General features: G+C 41.9%; 1 long non-coding RNA gene across 1 annotated transcript in view; it reads right to left on the bottom strand.

Annotated features, from left to right (window-relative positions):
* Positions 1–8,443: 8,443 nt before the first annotated feature.
* Positions 8,444–11,245, bottom strand: part of LOC123365833 — a 173,745-nt gene continuing 170,943 nt past the window's right edge. The window contains exon 6 of the long non-coding RNA XR_006577777.1: positions 8,444–8,576. This is a non-coding gene — a long non-coding RNA (uncharacterized LOC123365833). The remainder of the gene's footprint in view (positions 8,577–11,245) is intronic.

The raw sequence follows: 11,245 nt of genomic DNA, 5'->3' as shown, positions 1-11,245 counted from the left end.
GCTGAGCTGTACCAGTTCCAGAGGGGCCAGAAAAGCAGTGACAGAGCCAGAGACAGCCCAGGGAGAGCAGATCCTGTGCTGGGAGCAGAGCTGCAGCCAGGGGTGGCTCCAGGCACCAGCATGCCAAGTGTGTGCTTGGGGCGGCAAGCCACAGGGGGGCGCTCTGCCGGTCACCGCGAGGGCGGTAGGCAGGCTGCCTTCGGTGGCATGCCTGCGGAGGGTCCGCTGGTCCTGTGGCTTCGGCAGACCTCCCGCAGGCTGCCACCAAATCCGCGGGACCGGGGACCTCCCGCAGGCAAGCTGCCGAAGGCAGCCTGCCTGCAGTGCTTGGGGCGGCAAAATGCCTAGAGCCACCCCTGGCTGCAGCCACAGAGCTGGAGATGCAGCCCAGGGAGAGCAGATCCTGTGCTGGGAGCAGAGCTGCAGCCACAGAGTTAGGTGTGGTGAGCAACTGGGGCCAGCCAAGGGGGGACCTGGGGCAAAGGGTCCAGCGCAGAAAGATACCCCCAGCCAAGGGTCCTTGCAGGCCAGACTGGGAGGGGGATCCTAACACGATGGGGGGCTGACACTAGGAAGAAGGGTCCCACCACCCAAAGCCCGGAGGTGTGTGGCCACTACAATTGCAAGTGTACAAACCGCAGCATCCCTGCAGCACAACCAGGACCTGAGAAGGAGACCTGGGACCTACAAGGAACAGAGTGTGAAGTGCCCTGATGTTCCAGAGACACTGTTTGTAATGTTCCCTGCCACAGAGCAGGGTGATGTGTTTTCCTTTTCCATTTTTCCTTATTCTTTTTTAAAATTAATTGTTAAACAACTTGTATTTTCTTTAAACTGTATGAAATGATCAGTGGGTCAGGGAGGTGCCCAGTGCAGAGAGAGTACCCCGGAGTGGGGACACCCTAACCTCTGTCGTAGGTGACCACAGCAGAGTTGGGGTCAAGCCCCCCAGGGATCCTGGGCCCAGCCTTGTCAAGGTTACGAGGACTCTGCCAGACAGGAGAGTGGAAGGGGAGTCCTCAAGGGCAGGGAGGCCTCTGGGTAAAGGAGGCGGGAGCAAGAACTTTCGCTAGCCCACTTCACCGGGGTAGTGCAGAACCCAGGAAAGTTCCCCACAATAGCGGGATCATTCCCCCGCTTACACAGGCATGCCTGTGCTGACTTGCATTACAAACTCTTGTGAAAGGCTGAAGCAAATCTGCCACTGAATGTTGAATTTCTACCCTCTCGGGCCTTGGTCTTGTCTCTTCCGAAAAGTCTTTACCCGTGGGCAGTCCTAATTAATAATAACTCAGAATTCTGGGGCTTTTGTGCTACATCTGGTTGCCTTGAGACTTTGAAAGAAAATGTGTCTGACCCATGCATTTTTGTTATGACACATGAAGAGCATATTGATAGGTTACTTGAAAATAATGACTTAATGCTTCATAGTTACGTGGCAAGAGGGAAAGTGAATACAGCCATAATCAGATGGTGACCTGATAACAAAAATCATGTAATTGCTTTGTACTGAGGATGCTACAAAATGCTTACAAAGAAACAAACTTTGTTGAACTAGTCTGGCCAAGGTAGCAACCTTTAACATGTTACTGAATTATGATGTCTGTTAGGCTGGCAGTGACGGTGAACTTAGAGCACTTCTAATGGGTGACAAAGTTCTTGGATTTTTTCCCCTCAGCCCACCAATACCTGGAATTCCCAGATATCCCTTTTGATCTATACCCAAAAATACATTAGTGATTCTAACCAAACCCATCATGTTGTATTGAGTTTATCATTAGAACAGATTCAGATTTAGGGCTTGATCCATTGCCCATTGAAGTAAATGGAACTTATCTTCATTTTCATTGACATTGATTTCAATGGGCATTGGATCAGTTCCTTAAATCCGAACGTTTTGCCTATCCTTAAAGTGAAGTAAAGAAAGGTGCATATTGTGATGGATGCAGAGGTGGAACTGCTCTGTAATAATTAATGAAAACAGTATTTTTACCTAGTTATTGGGATGTTTACTGTATGAATATATTTGTTTAGTTTAATAGGGGGCCATCAGGAAAACAAAGTCAGAGGGGAAAAAGGAATACTTCCAGATATGCCACCCTTCAGCAAACCCTGGAGCGTTGTTATGGGACATGGCTAAGCCATTGGTTCTGAGGAATTTAGCTCAACCTCCTGCATAGCCTAAATAAATAGATTTGGTCAGAAGAGTCAAAGCTTTGGAAGAGAGAAGAAGAAAGAGTCTCTGGATGGATTGTAAGATACTCTCTCCAGAGATGAGATGGTTATTGGAAGTTCTTTGGGGAAAGTAGACTGACATCCTGACACACAGGACCCACTGGGATATCTGAAGAAGCTACATTTGCCTATGTCACCATCACAGTATGATAGGGCTTAAGGTAAGGGACATGCATGTCAACTGTTGGATGTTTTAAATCCTTGTTCTCTAAATTTTTTGTTCCTATTGTTGAAATAAACAAAACAACACTATCTTTTTAAGGAGCATCACTCATTCATGCCCGTCACCCCAGTCGGGGTATGGGCCGCCAACCACAGATCTCCAGAGTCCTCTATCCTGGGCCATTTGCTCTAGCTGGTTCCAGGTATAGCCCATTTTTGTGCTATCAGCCTGAAGGTCGCGTCACCAGGTGTTTCTTGGATGGCCTCTTTTCCGCTTGCCTTGGGGGTTCCACCGCAATGCCTGTCTAGTGATGTTGGTTGGCTGCTTGCAACCTGCACCGTCTTTCCTGACTTGTACATGGTCCTCACGTTCCATGTACCGATGGTAATCCTCCTGGTTGCAAGAAGGGTAATCGGCTTAGTGGCTTCCTCGTGGCTTTCACCACCCAGCTTCATACGTCTTCGAGTTGAAGACCCTTCTTTTTCCAGGCTAAAAGTCTGTTATCTCTATTGTTGGTGTTTCTGTAGCAAGTTGATTTTTTTTTATGGGGTGGAGTTGCTAGCCCCACGCCCAACCCTCCTCCTTTATCCTGACTTGGGACAGGCAGATGGCCCCAAAGGACCTCTCTGGTGGAGTTTTAAGGAGCATGTCTGGGCACTATATATGCCACTGGTCACAGATGCCTAAAGGAGAAAAATCGCAAGTGCCACACCCAATCAGACCTGCTAGGTAAGTGTGATCAATACGTGAGGTATTGCAGCCCAGCGCCTAGTCTAGGAGTGGGAAAAATCATGTGATTCCACCCCAGGAGAGGTAAAGGCATGAGGCCTGATACCTAAATGTACATTCAGAGAAACTGGGAAGGGACCATAGGTGCAGCACCCCAGCAACCATGACACCTATATTGGAACATGTAGTGATCTCTAGGGGAAAAGAAGAGGAAGAAAAAGTCAAAAGGAATCATAGAGAATTACAATTAATGCTTAAAGGTCTACAACAATGATTAAAATGGTGGAATAATGGGTTTTTTCCCCCATGTAACTATTTGCTAGACAAAGTACCAAAATTTGCAGTATTTCTTGCAATGAATTTTTCAGCCAGCTCTAGTCAAAATAATGTTCAAAAGGTTAATTAAAGTCAAAAAGGTTGATTTCGACAGTCTCAAAAGGTTAATTAAAGTAAAAAAGGTTGATTTCAACAGGCTCTCAGAGATGTGGATGTTTATCCAAAATCTACACAAAAATCTTTGGTCTGCAATTTAGGTCCCTTTATAAGGTAACAGACACTGCTTTTAGGTCAGGGCAGCCTCTTTCTCTAGTGTATCAAGATTTCTGCTTTGGAATGGAACAAGAAGGGAGCAGTGATAAAAAGAGAGTTAAGTATTTTTGAACATCAAAGGAGGTTCTATTCATGGGGGAGAGGGATAGCTCAGGGGTTTGAGCATTGGCCTACTAAGCCCACAGTTATAAACTCAATCCTTGAGGGGGCCATTTAGGGAACTGGGGTAAAAAAAATCTCTCTGGGGATTGGTCCTGCTTTGAGCAGGGATTTGGATTAGATGGCCTCCTAAGGTCTTTTCCAACCCTGATATTCTATGTACAGGTTCAGCATACACAAAATCTCAGAGAAAAAGCTATTTGATCTGAATTAGGTCTACAACCTCTGCTTAACCTATAAAATGTATATATAGGTTTATAAAGCAACCCAATATAAACTTATCATACAGGAAAGAATTTAATACAGGTACCAACCAAACAAGGAATGGCTTTAACAACACATGCACTAAGTAAGTATTTAGTTCCAATTTTCTCTCATTAAACTATACATTTTCTAAACTACATTTCAAAACATCTATTGCAAAATCTGTATCTAGTGCATAAATCATTCTAGTGTCTCACTAGCTGACTAATTTGCCTCCTCTCTGAAGACACAGGCTGTTGTTTGGCAAGCTTTTGATGGTGGGGTAAGTGGATATTCATCTACATTTATATTAAGCTGGCATGCTCTGACTAAGATTTAATCATGAACAATTTAATCTAAAATGAAAACACAAGATCCCTATTTTATACATCTATATACACCTCTACCCCGATATAATGTAGTCTAATATAACACAAATTCGGATATAACGCAGTAAAGCAGCACTCTGGGGGACAGGGCTGCTTTATCTCATTATATTCAAATTCGTGTTACCGCAAGCAGTTCCTTTGCACCCGCCCATTACTTGCTGTGGCCCTCCCCAGGGCCCCCCCACCCCAGCTCACCTCTGCTCCACCTCCTCCCACGAGCGTGCCGCAGCTGCGCTTCTCCTCCCTCCCAGGCTTGCTGCGCCAATCAGCTGTTTGGCACGGCAAGCTTGGGAGGGAGGAGAAGCAGAGCTGTGGCACGCTCGTGGGAGGAGGCAGAGCGGAGGTGAGCTGGGGCAGGGGGGCTGCAGGAAGTAAGGGGGCAGGACGCAGAGGAACCTCTGCCTGCTCCAGCTCAGCTCTGCCTCCTCCCCTGAGCACACCACCGCTGCTCCGCTTCTCCCCTCTGCCCCAGGCTTACCAGGCCAAACAGCTGATTGGCGCAGCAAGCCTGGAAGGGAGGGAGGGAGAAGCAGAGTGGTGGCGGCGCGCTCAGGGAGGAGGCAGAGCAGAAGTGAGCTGGGGCGGGGAGCAGTTCCTCTCCCTACCCTGATATAACGCGGCCTCACCTATATCACGGTGAGATTTTTTGGCTCCCGAGGACTGTGTTATATCGGGGAAGAGGTGTATATAAATAAAACTTGAATCATCCCAGTTTTAAGAAATATGGTCCAATTGTATCCACAGCTCTGATACACACACATTAATTTCTTATACAGAAAAATGAAGTATATTTCTAGTATTTGATAGAAGCAGTCAGCAACATCCAATCATATTTGAACATCCAAGGCTAATATTCAGAGGAGGTCCACAAAGGCTCATGGGAGGCTTCAGTGGGAGTAAGGGACTAAGCATGGGTGTCTCTTAGGTTTCCAGTTCTAATCCTATTGGCTCAGATTGATAAAAGTATGTAGGCACCTAAGTCCCAGTTTTAGGCTCCACTATGAGTCACAAAACCACTGCTGAACCTGATAGGTGCAATGTGAGTTTAAGAGCCTAAGTTTTTTCCAGTAAGTTCCTTCAGGCATTTAACTCCAAAGAGAGTTGCCGGGTGCGAATCACAAGCAGAGATAAGCACCACCCTGTAGTCCTTAGATGCTCACCACTGTGAGAGGGGTGTGGCTTAGCACACAACCTCTGGTCAGCATCTCCCATTAGCTAGTTTAGGCAGGGAGCCACCTAACATGCTGGCTTTTGTGAATCACAATCTAAGAAAAGGCACCTTTTTCTCACCATTCATTGTATAGGGAGCCTCGGCATCTAACTCAGAGTGAATTGCAGTGTTGTTCCTGTAATTTTCTTGGTGGCTAAACGTTAGGTGCTGTCACACAGCATCAAATGCCTAAGTATCTTTGTGAAACCAGTGCCTAGTGTCTGAAAGTACTTTCTTTGTGACTAGAAAGGGCATGCATCGGCTATGTCTGCATTTAATGCTCATATTTTTTAAGAATAATTCTTTGGTTTCCTGAACATAATCACAGGGCTATGTTTGTGCAATATCCTGCCTTTCCAAATACTGAGAAATGTTAAAAGTCAAAGTCTCCTTTCACCTGACATTAACACATTAATCAAAGAAAAAAAGGCCTACATTGATGTGTGGGAAGGCTTGGATTTCAAAGGTATTCTAAGGCAGATGCAAGAGGAAGAGACAGTAGTTCAGAGGCAAAATAAAAATGCTAAGGTATAATTTTGAAAGATGCCTCTTAGCAATTGAAGGTGCAACTAGAAATGTAGGTTTCTCCCTAGAATCTATATTCAGATTTTAATGCAGTAAGGATTTTAAGCAGTAATGAATCTTTTCTAACATTTTCTGAGAATAAAACAGAGCAAACCACAAAGCACAGTATATCAAAAGCATTAAGAAAAGATCTGTGGGTTAGACAGCTAGGATTAGGGAGAATTTAAATTTCTGATGATAAAACAAAATGCAGCCAGCCTATAAAACAAATGAGAAATAAGAAACCTCCCCTTTTTATTTTTAGTTGTCATGGTGGGTCAAATGCATCCCAGGTGTAACTGCAATGAAATCAGTTCCCACACACTGAACAGGTAGTAGAGAACCTACTACACTTTCCATCATCCATTTCAGTAGGCATCAAAAGCAGTGTTACCTAATCTATCTGCCTATTTACCTATAGTTTCCAAAAGCCTGATTCAAAGCCTACTGAAGTAAATAGGAAGCTCTCCATTAACTCCAAAAAAGTCTGGATCTGGTATTAAGCTTTGTTAAGATGACAACAACTTAAGATCGGTTCCGGAGGAGGGGAAGGATGGAAGATATGTTTTTGTTCACAGACCCATGAGCCTTTGTTTTTTAGGGTTATGTCTGGATACCTAGCTGTGACACTGAGGCAGAAAAGGTTAAGCAACTAGCAGGGTAAATGACCCAAATTCAACCTTTAAAGACATATTAGAAAAATATAAAAATGGTAATTAGGGCTATTCCTTATAAATAGCTAACAAAGCCATGTTAGAGAATTAGAGGTAAATGCTAATTATATTTGTGTGTTTATCTATATTTTGTTAGATGTTAACCATGTAACCAGATTAGCTTGTGGATACTAATTCACTTTCATGTTTTAATTACATTATTTATGCTTGTGAATGGTTCACTTAACCTTAAGATCTAAGATGTAAGATATTGAAGGAAATAGTATTACATATATTGTCTTCAGTTTAAATTGCCCGTGCCATAATGGAATGCCTTGATAGTTTGAATGGATAATTGCCTTATGTTAATTAATACTACTAGTTTACTTGTGTATACATAGGAAATAGGAGTTTTACTTCAAAGCCACAATGCACTATGTGTTCTTCATTCAAGGAATGCTTGTTGTGTTATCATGCTGTCAAGAGGCTATAGTAGGCTGCCAGAGCTCTATAAAAGAACTCTAGGACCTGATCCTGCCATCTCAGATCTGCCATACCAGCTGTAAGAGGCTAATTAATTAAGATGACCTGTTATCAGCAGGAAAAAAACTGTTGTAGTGATAATCAAGATGGTCAATTACAGACAGTTGACAAGAGGTGTAAGGATAATTATCATAAGGAAATAGATTCAAATAGTGTAATGACTCAGCCATTCCCAGTCTCTAGTCAAGCCAGAGTTAATGGTATCTAATTTGCAAATCAATTCAAGATCAGCAGTTTCTCATTGGAGTCTGTTTTTGAAGTCTTTCTGTTGCAAAATTGGCACCTTCAGGTCTGTTACTGAGTGTCCAGGGAGATTGAAGTGTTCTCCTACTGGTTTTTGAGTGTTATGATTCCTGATGTCAGATTTGTGTCCGTTTATTCTTTTGCGTAGAGACTGTCCAGTTTGGCCAATGTACATGGCAGAGAGGCATTGCTGGCACATGATGGTATATATCACATTAGTAGATGTGCAGGTGAACGAGTCCCTGATGATAACAAGTCATCTTAATTAAGTAGCCTCTTGGAGCTGGTATGGCATTTTCTCTGTATGTATATATATACTCTTATATGTTCCATTCTATGCATCCGATAAAGTGGGCTGTAGACCACGAAAGCTTATGCTCAAATAAATTTGTTAGTCTCTAAGGTGCCACAAGTACTCCTGTTCTTTTTATCAAATGTTGTGAAATTTTAATAAACTCTAAAAATAGATAAACCTTGTCCATAAATGTTTTCAGAACAAATATTTAGCCTATGCTATACATTAGCCATCTGAAAATACATGCAGGCAGTATGCTCTATAATTGATAACAAATAAAAATAAAGCAATATGGACACTTTAATGTCAAGATCCTGGATAATTATTACAATTTTGAAATTATAAATGTACGTAATATTCTAAGCCATATAGTTGCTTCACATGATATTTTAAACTACAGCTAGGCCACATCACGAAATCCAGAGAAAAATCATTAAGTTTTAATTTTTATGGGACTGGTTCTTAGCATACATACAAAAATTGCCCTGAGACATTATCTCTAGAAAAATGGTAAAAACAACACCAGTCAAGCATTAATCTTAATTAATCTTACATAGATTGGTAATTAGAGATTGATGCAACTTCTGAGGAGTTTGTTGACCTGCAAGACAAAAATAGCAGATACAGGAGTGAAAATTCAATTTCTTCTTCTAGAAAAATCAAGTGGTTTTGAACTCATCCAGTTTATGAAACAAAAAAGAAACAAAAATAATATGTAACTGTTATCAATTTAGGGAAAGAAAAAGCATGCTGAAAATTCAAGGAACAACTATAATAGAAAGTAAGAAACACCTGAATTTTGTCACAGTACCACAGTTACAATTTTTGTGCAGTGCAAATAATAAGCACTGAATAGTGGAAGGGACAGTTGCAGAAAAGAAACAAGTGTGAAGATTTGGATGCAGTCATCCTTTTTAGGGTCAATTTTCTGTATTAAATAATCCTCAATGACAGGATAAAACAAATAGAAAAAAAAGAACCCCCACAAATCCACCCTCTGCTGCTTTCTGGATATGTCAGATACAACAAGAAAAAATGTTGCCAAACTAATTACTATTAACTTTTATTTTGTGGAATCCCCTCTCTTCTGTTTCTAATAGATTTTTCTTCTTTATTCCTAGTTCAGTAATGAATAAAGTATGGTCTTAGACCTCATTGACTTATACAGGATGTAAGCACATGCTTAAAGTGGTTTTTCTGAATAAGCATGTTTTCCTGAATGTGGGTCTTTGAGTGATGATAAAACCCCAGTCAAATATGAAACTCAATGAAAATAGAAATAGGTGAATATTGACTCAAAGGGCTTTGCAGGCATCTCTCATGTATCTGGTAGCAATGGATAAAAAAGACCCACTGTTTAAAAAACAAAAATAACCCCCGCCCCAAACCCATGCTGTTGAAACCTCTGTTCAAATTGAGGACATTCACTCCTTTCTAGAGACAAATAAATTGTGCTTTCCATTAAAATAGCCATATTTCCTCCATATATACAACCCCCTCCCCCAAATATTTGCCAAACAGCTGCTCTGATGGAGGAATCTCATGACACTCAAGTTTCTTCTTGTCATGGGTCTACCCTCACTTGAAACTGCGGGGTTTCAAGGTGAGGACCCGCATGCCACCATGTCAAAGGTCTCACCCCCACTTGGAACTGTTGGGCTCCAATGTGGGGACCTGACTTGGTTTCCCTCTAAACTAAAATCCTAGTTTAGATCTAGTAAGCTGCCACCACTCAATCAGGAAATGTGGATTGAGACACAGTCCTTCCCCAAAATCCTAGGGGATTCCAAGAGCCCCAAATCCATGGAGTTCTTACACCCAGGAGAAACAAACCATTCCCCCTGCTTCCTCCCCCCTCCCTTTTCCTAGGAGAGAGATACCTGATTCAAACTGCTTGAATCAAACCCAGGAGGAACTGTCTCTTCCCCCCTCACCTTCCCCTGAATTTCCACAGAAGAAGGAATTAACCAAGTCCAAAGAAAAGAAAAGAATTTATTAAGAGAACAAAAAGAAAATACAGAATCTCTATGAGCCCAAGCTGCACACTCATAGGGTATAACCTTATCAATCTCTGGAGAGAATCCCCTCTCCCCCTTTCTTTCTCAATGAAAGCAAAGTAACAGCAAACAGGAATAAAGAATTTCCTTTAGCAAACACACAATTGCAAATATAGAAATCAAATCATAAGACTAATTCGCCTTTCTAATTAATACTCACTATTAATTAGTAGAAACTACTCCAGGAGAACTTGGAGACATGACTGGTCTCTTTTAGATTCAAAAGAGTACCTGAGACAAACAAAGAAAACACAGACAAAAGCTTCCCTCCACAGAGATTTGAAAAAATCTTATCTCTGATTGGTCCTTCGGTCAGGTGGTCATCAGGTACTGTATGTTAACCCTTTACAGGTAAAAGAGCCCTTAACCCTTAACTATCTGTTTATGACACTTCTATCTTCCCTTTTTCACCTAGGACAAAAGGGAACTTTCAAAATTGGGAGGAAGAGTGAATCAGCTGAGCAGACTGTAGATAGATCATGCACACCAAGTGTTTTGTTTTGAATTGAAGCCCTAATCAGGTTTTGATTATAACAGAAAGGAAAATATCTTTTTCTTCTATTATTAACACAGCAGATAACTGCTTTGGTAATTAACGTTTCAACCAGTATGCTTCATTTTTCATTAATCTGTCAGTGCACCACCAAATATACTCATAAATCTACCCCTCCACACACACAGAGCATAATTTAGAACTCATTTCTCTACAGAGTTTAAATCCACCCTGTAAAGATTTATGACTCAAGATCTATATTACTGCAATTGATAGTGAACTTCAAATAAAATAGCAATACAAATCCATAGGGCCTGATTCTCATTTATACAAAGGCCAATTTTCATCACATTGGCAGTGTAAAGAAGGGGTTTGAAGTGAGCCTAGATCTCTGTACACTGCCAAAGTTGTGTAAAAGGGCCTTAGTGTACACTGGAATTCAGGCCATAGTGTTTGATCATGGAGATGCAATAACTTTAATCCAGACAACTGACTAGATCAATAACAAAATGGAAGTTGAATTCAATTAGCCCTCAGAAGTGTTAATAATAGAGAGTGGGATGTGAAGTCTAGTTTCAGTTCTATTTTGGTTCTTATACTGCGCTCATCACCACAGTATCTGAGAGCCTTCCAGTCATGCATTAAGCAACATGACTCACATCTGGCACGTCTTTGTTCTCTTATCCTCTCGCCTGGTGGAGGAATGTCAGCAGAGGAGCG

This window comes from Mauremys mutica, chromosome 3, assembly GCF_020497125.1.
Source record: "Mauremys mutica isolate MM-2020 ecotype Southern chromosome 3, ASM2049712v1, whole genome shotgun sequence".
NCBI lineage: Eukaryota > Metazoa > Chordata > Testudines > Geoemydidae > Mauremys > Mauremys mutica.
The sequence above is the reverse complement of the archived record's forward strand: the minus strand, read 5'-3'. Positions and strand labels throughout refer to the sequence as shown.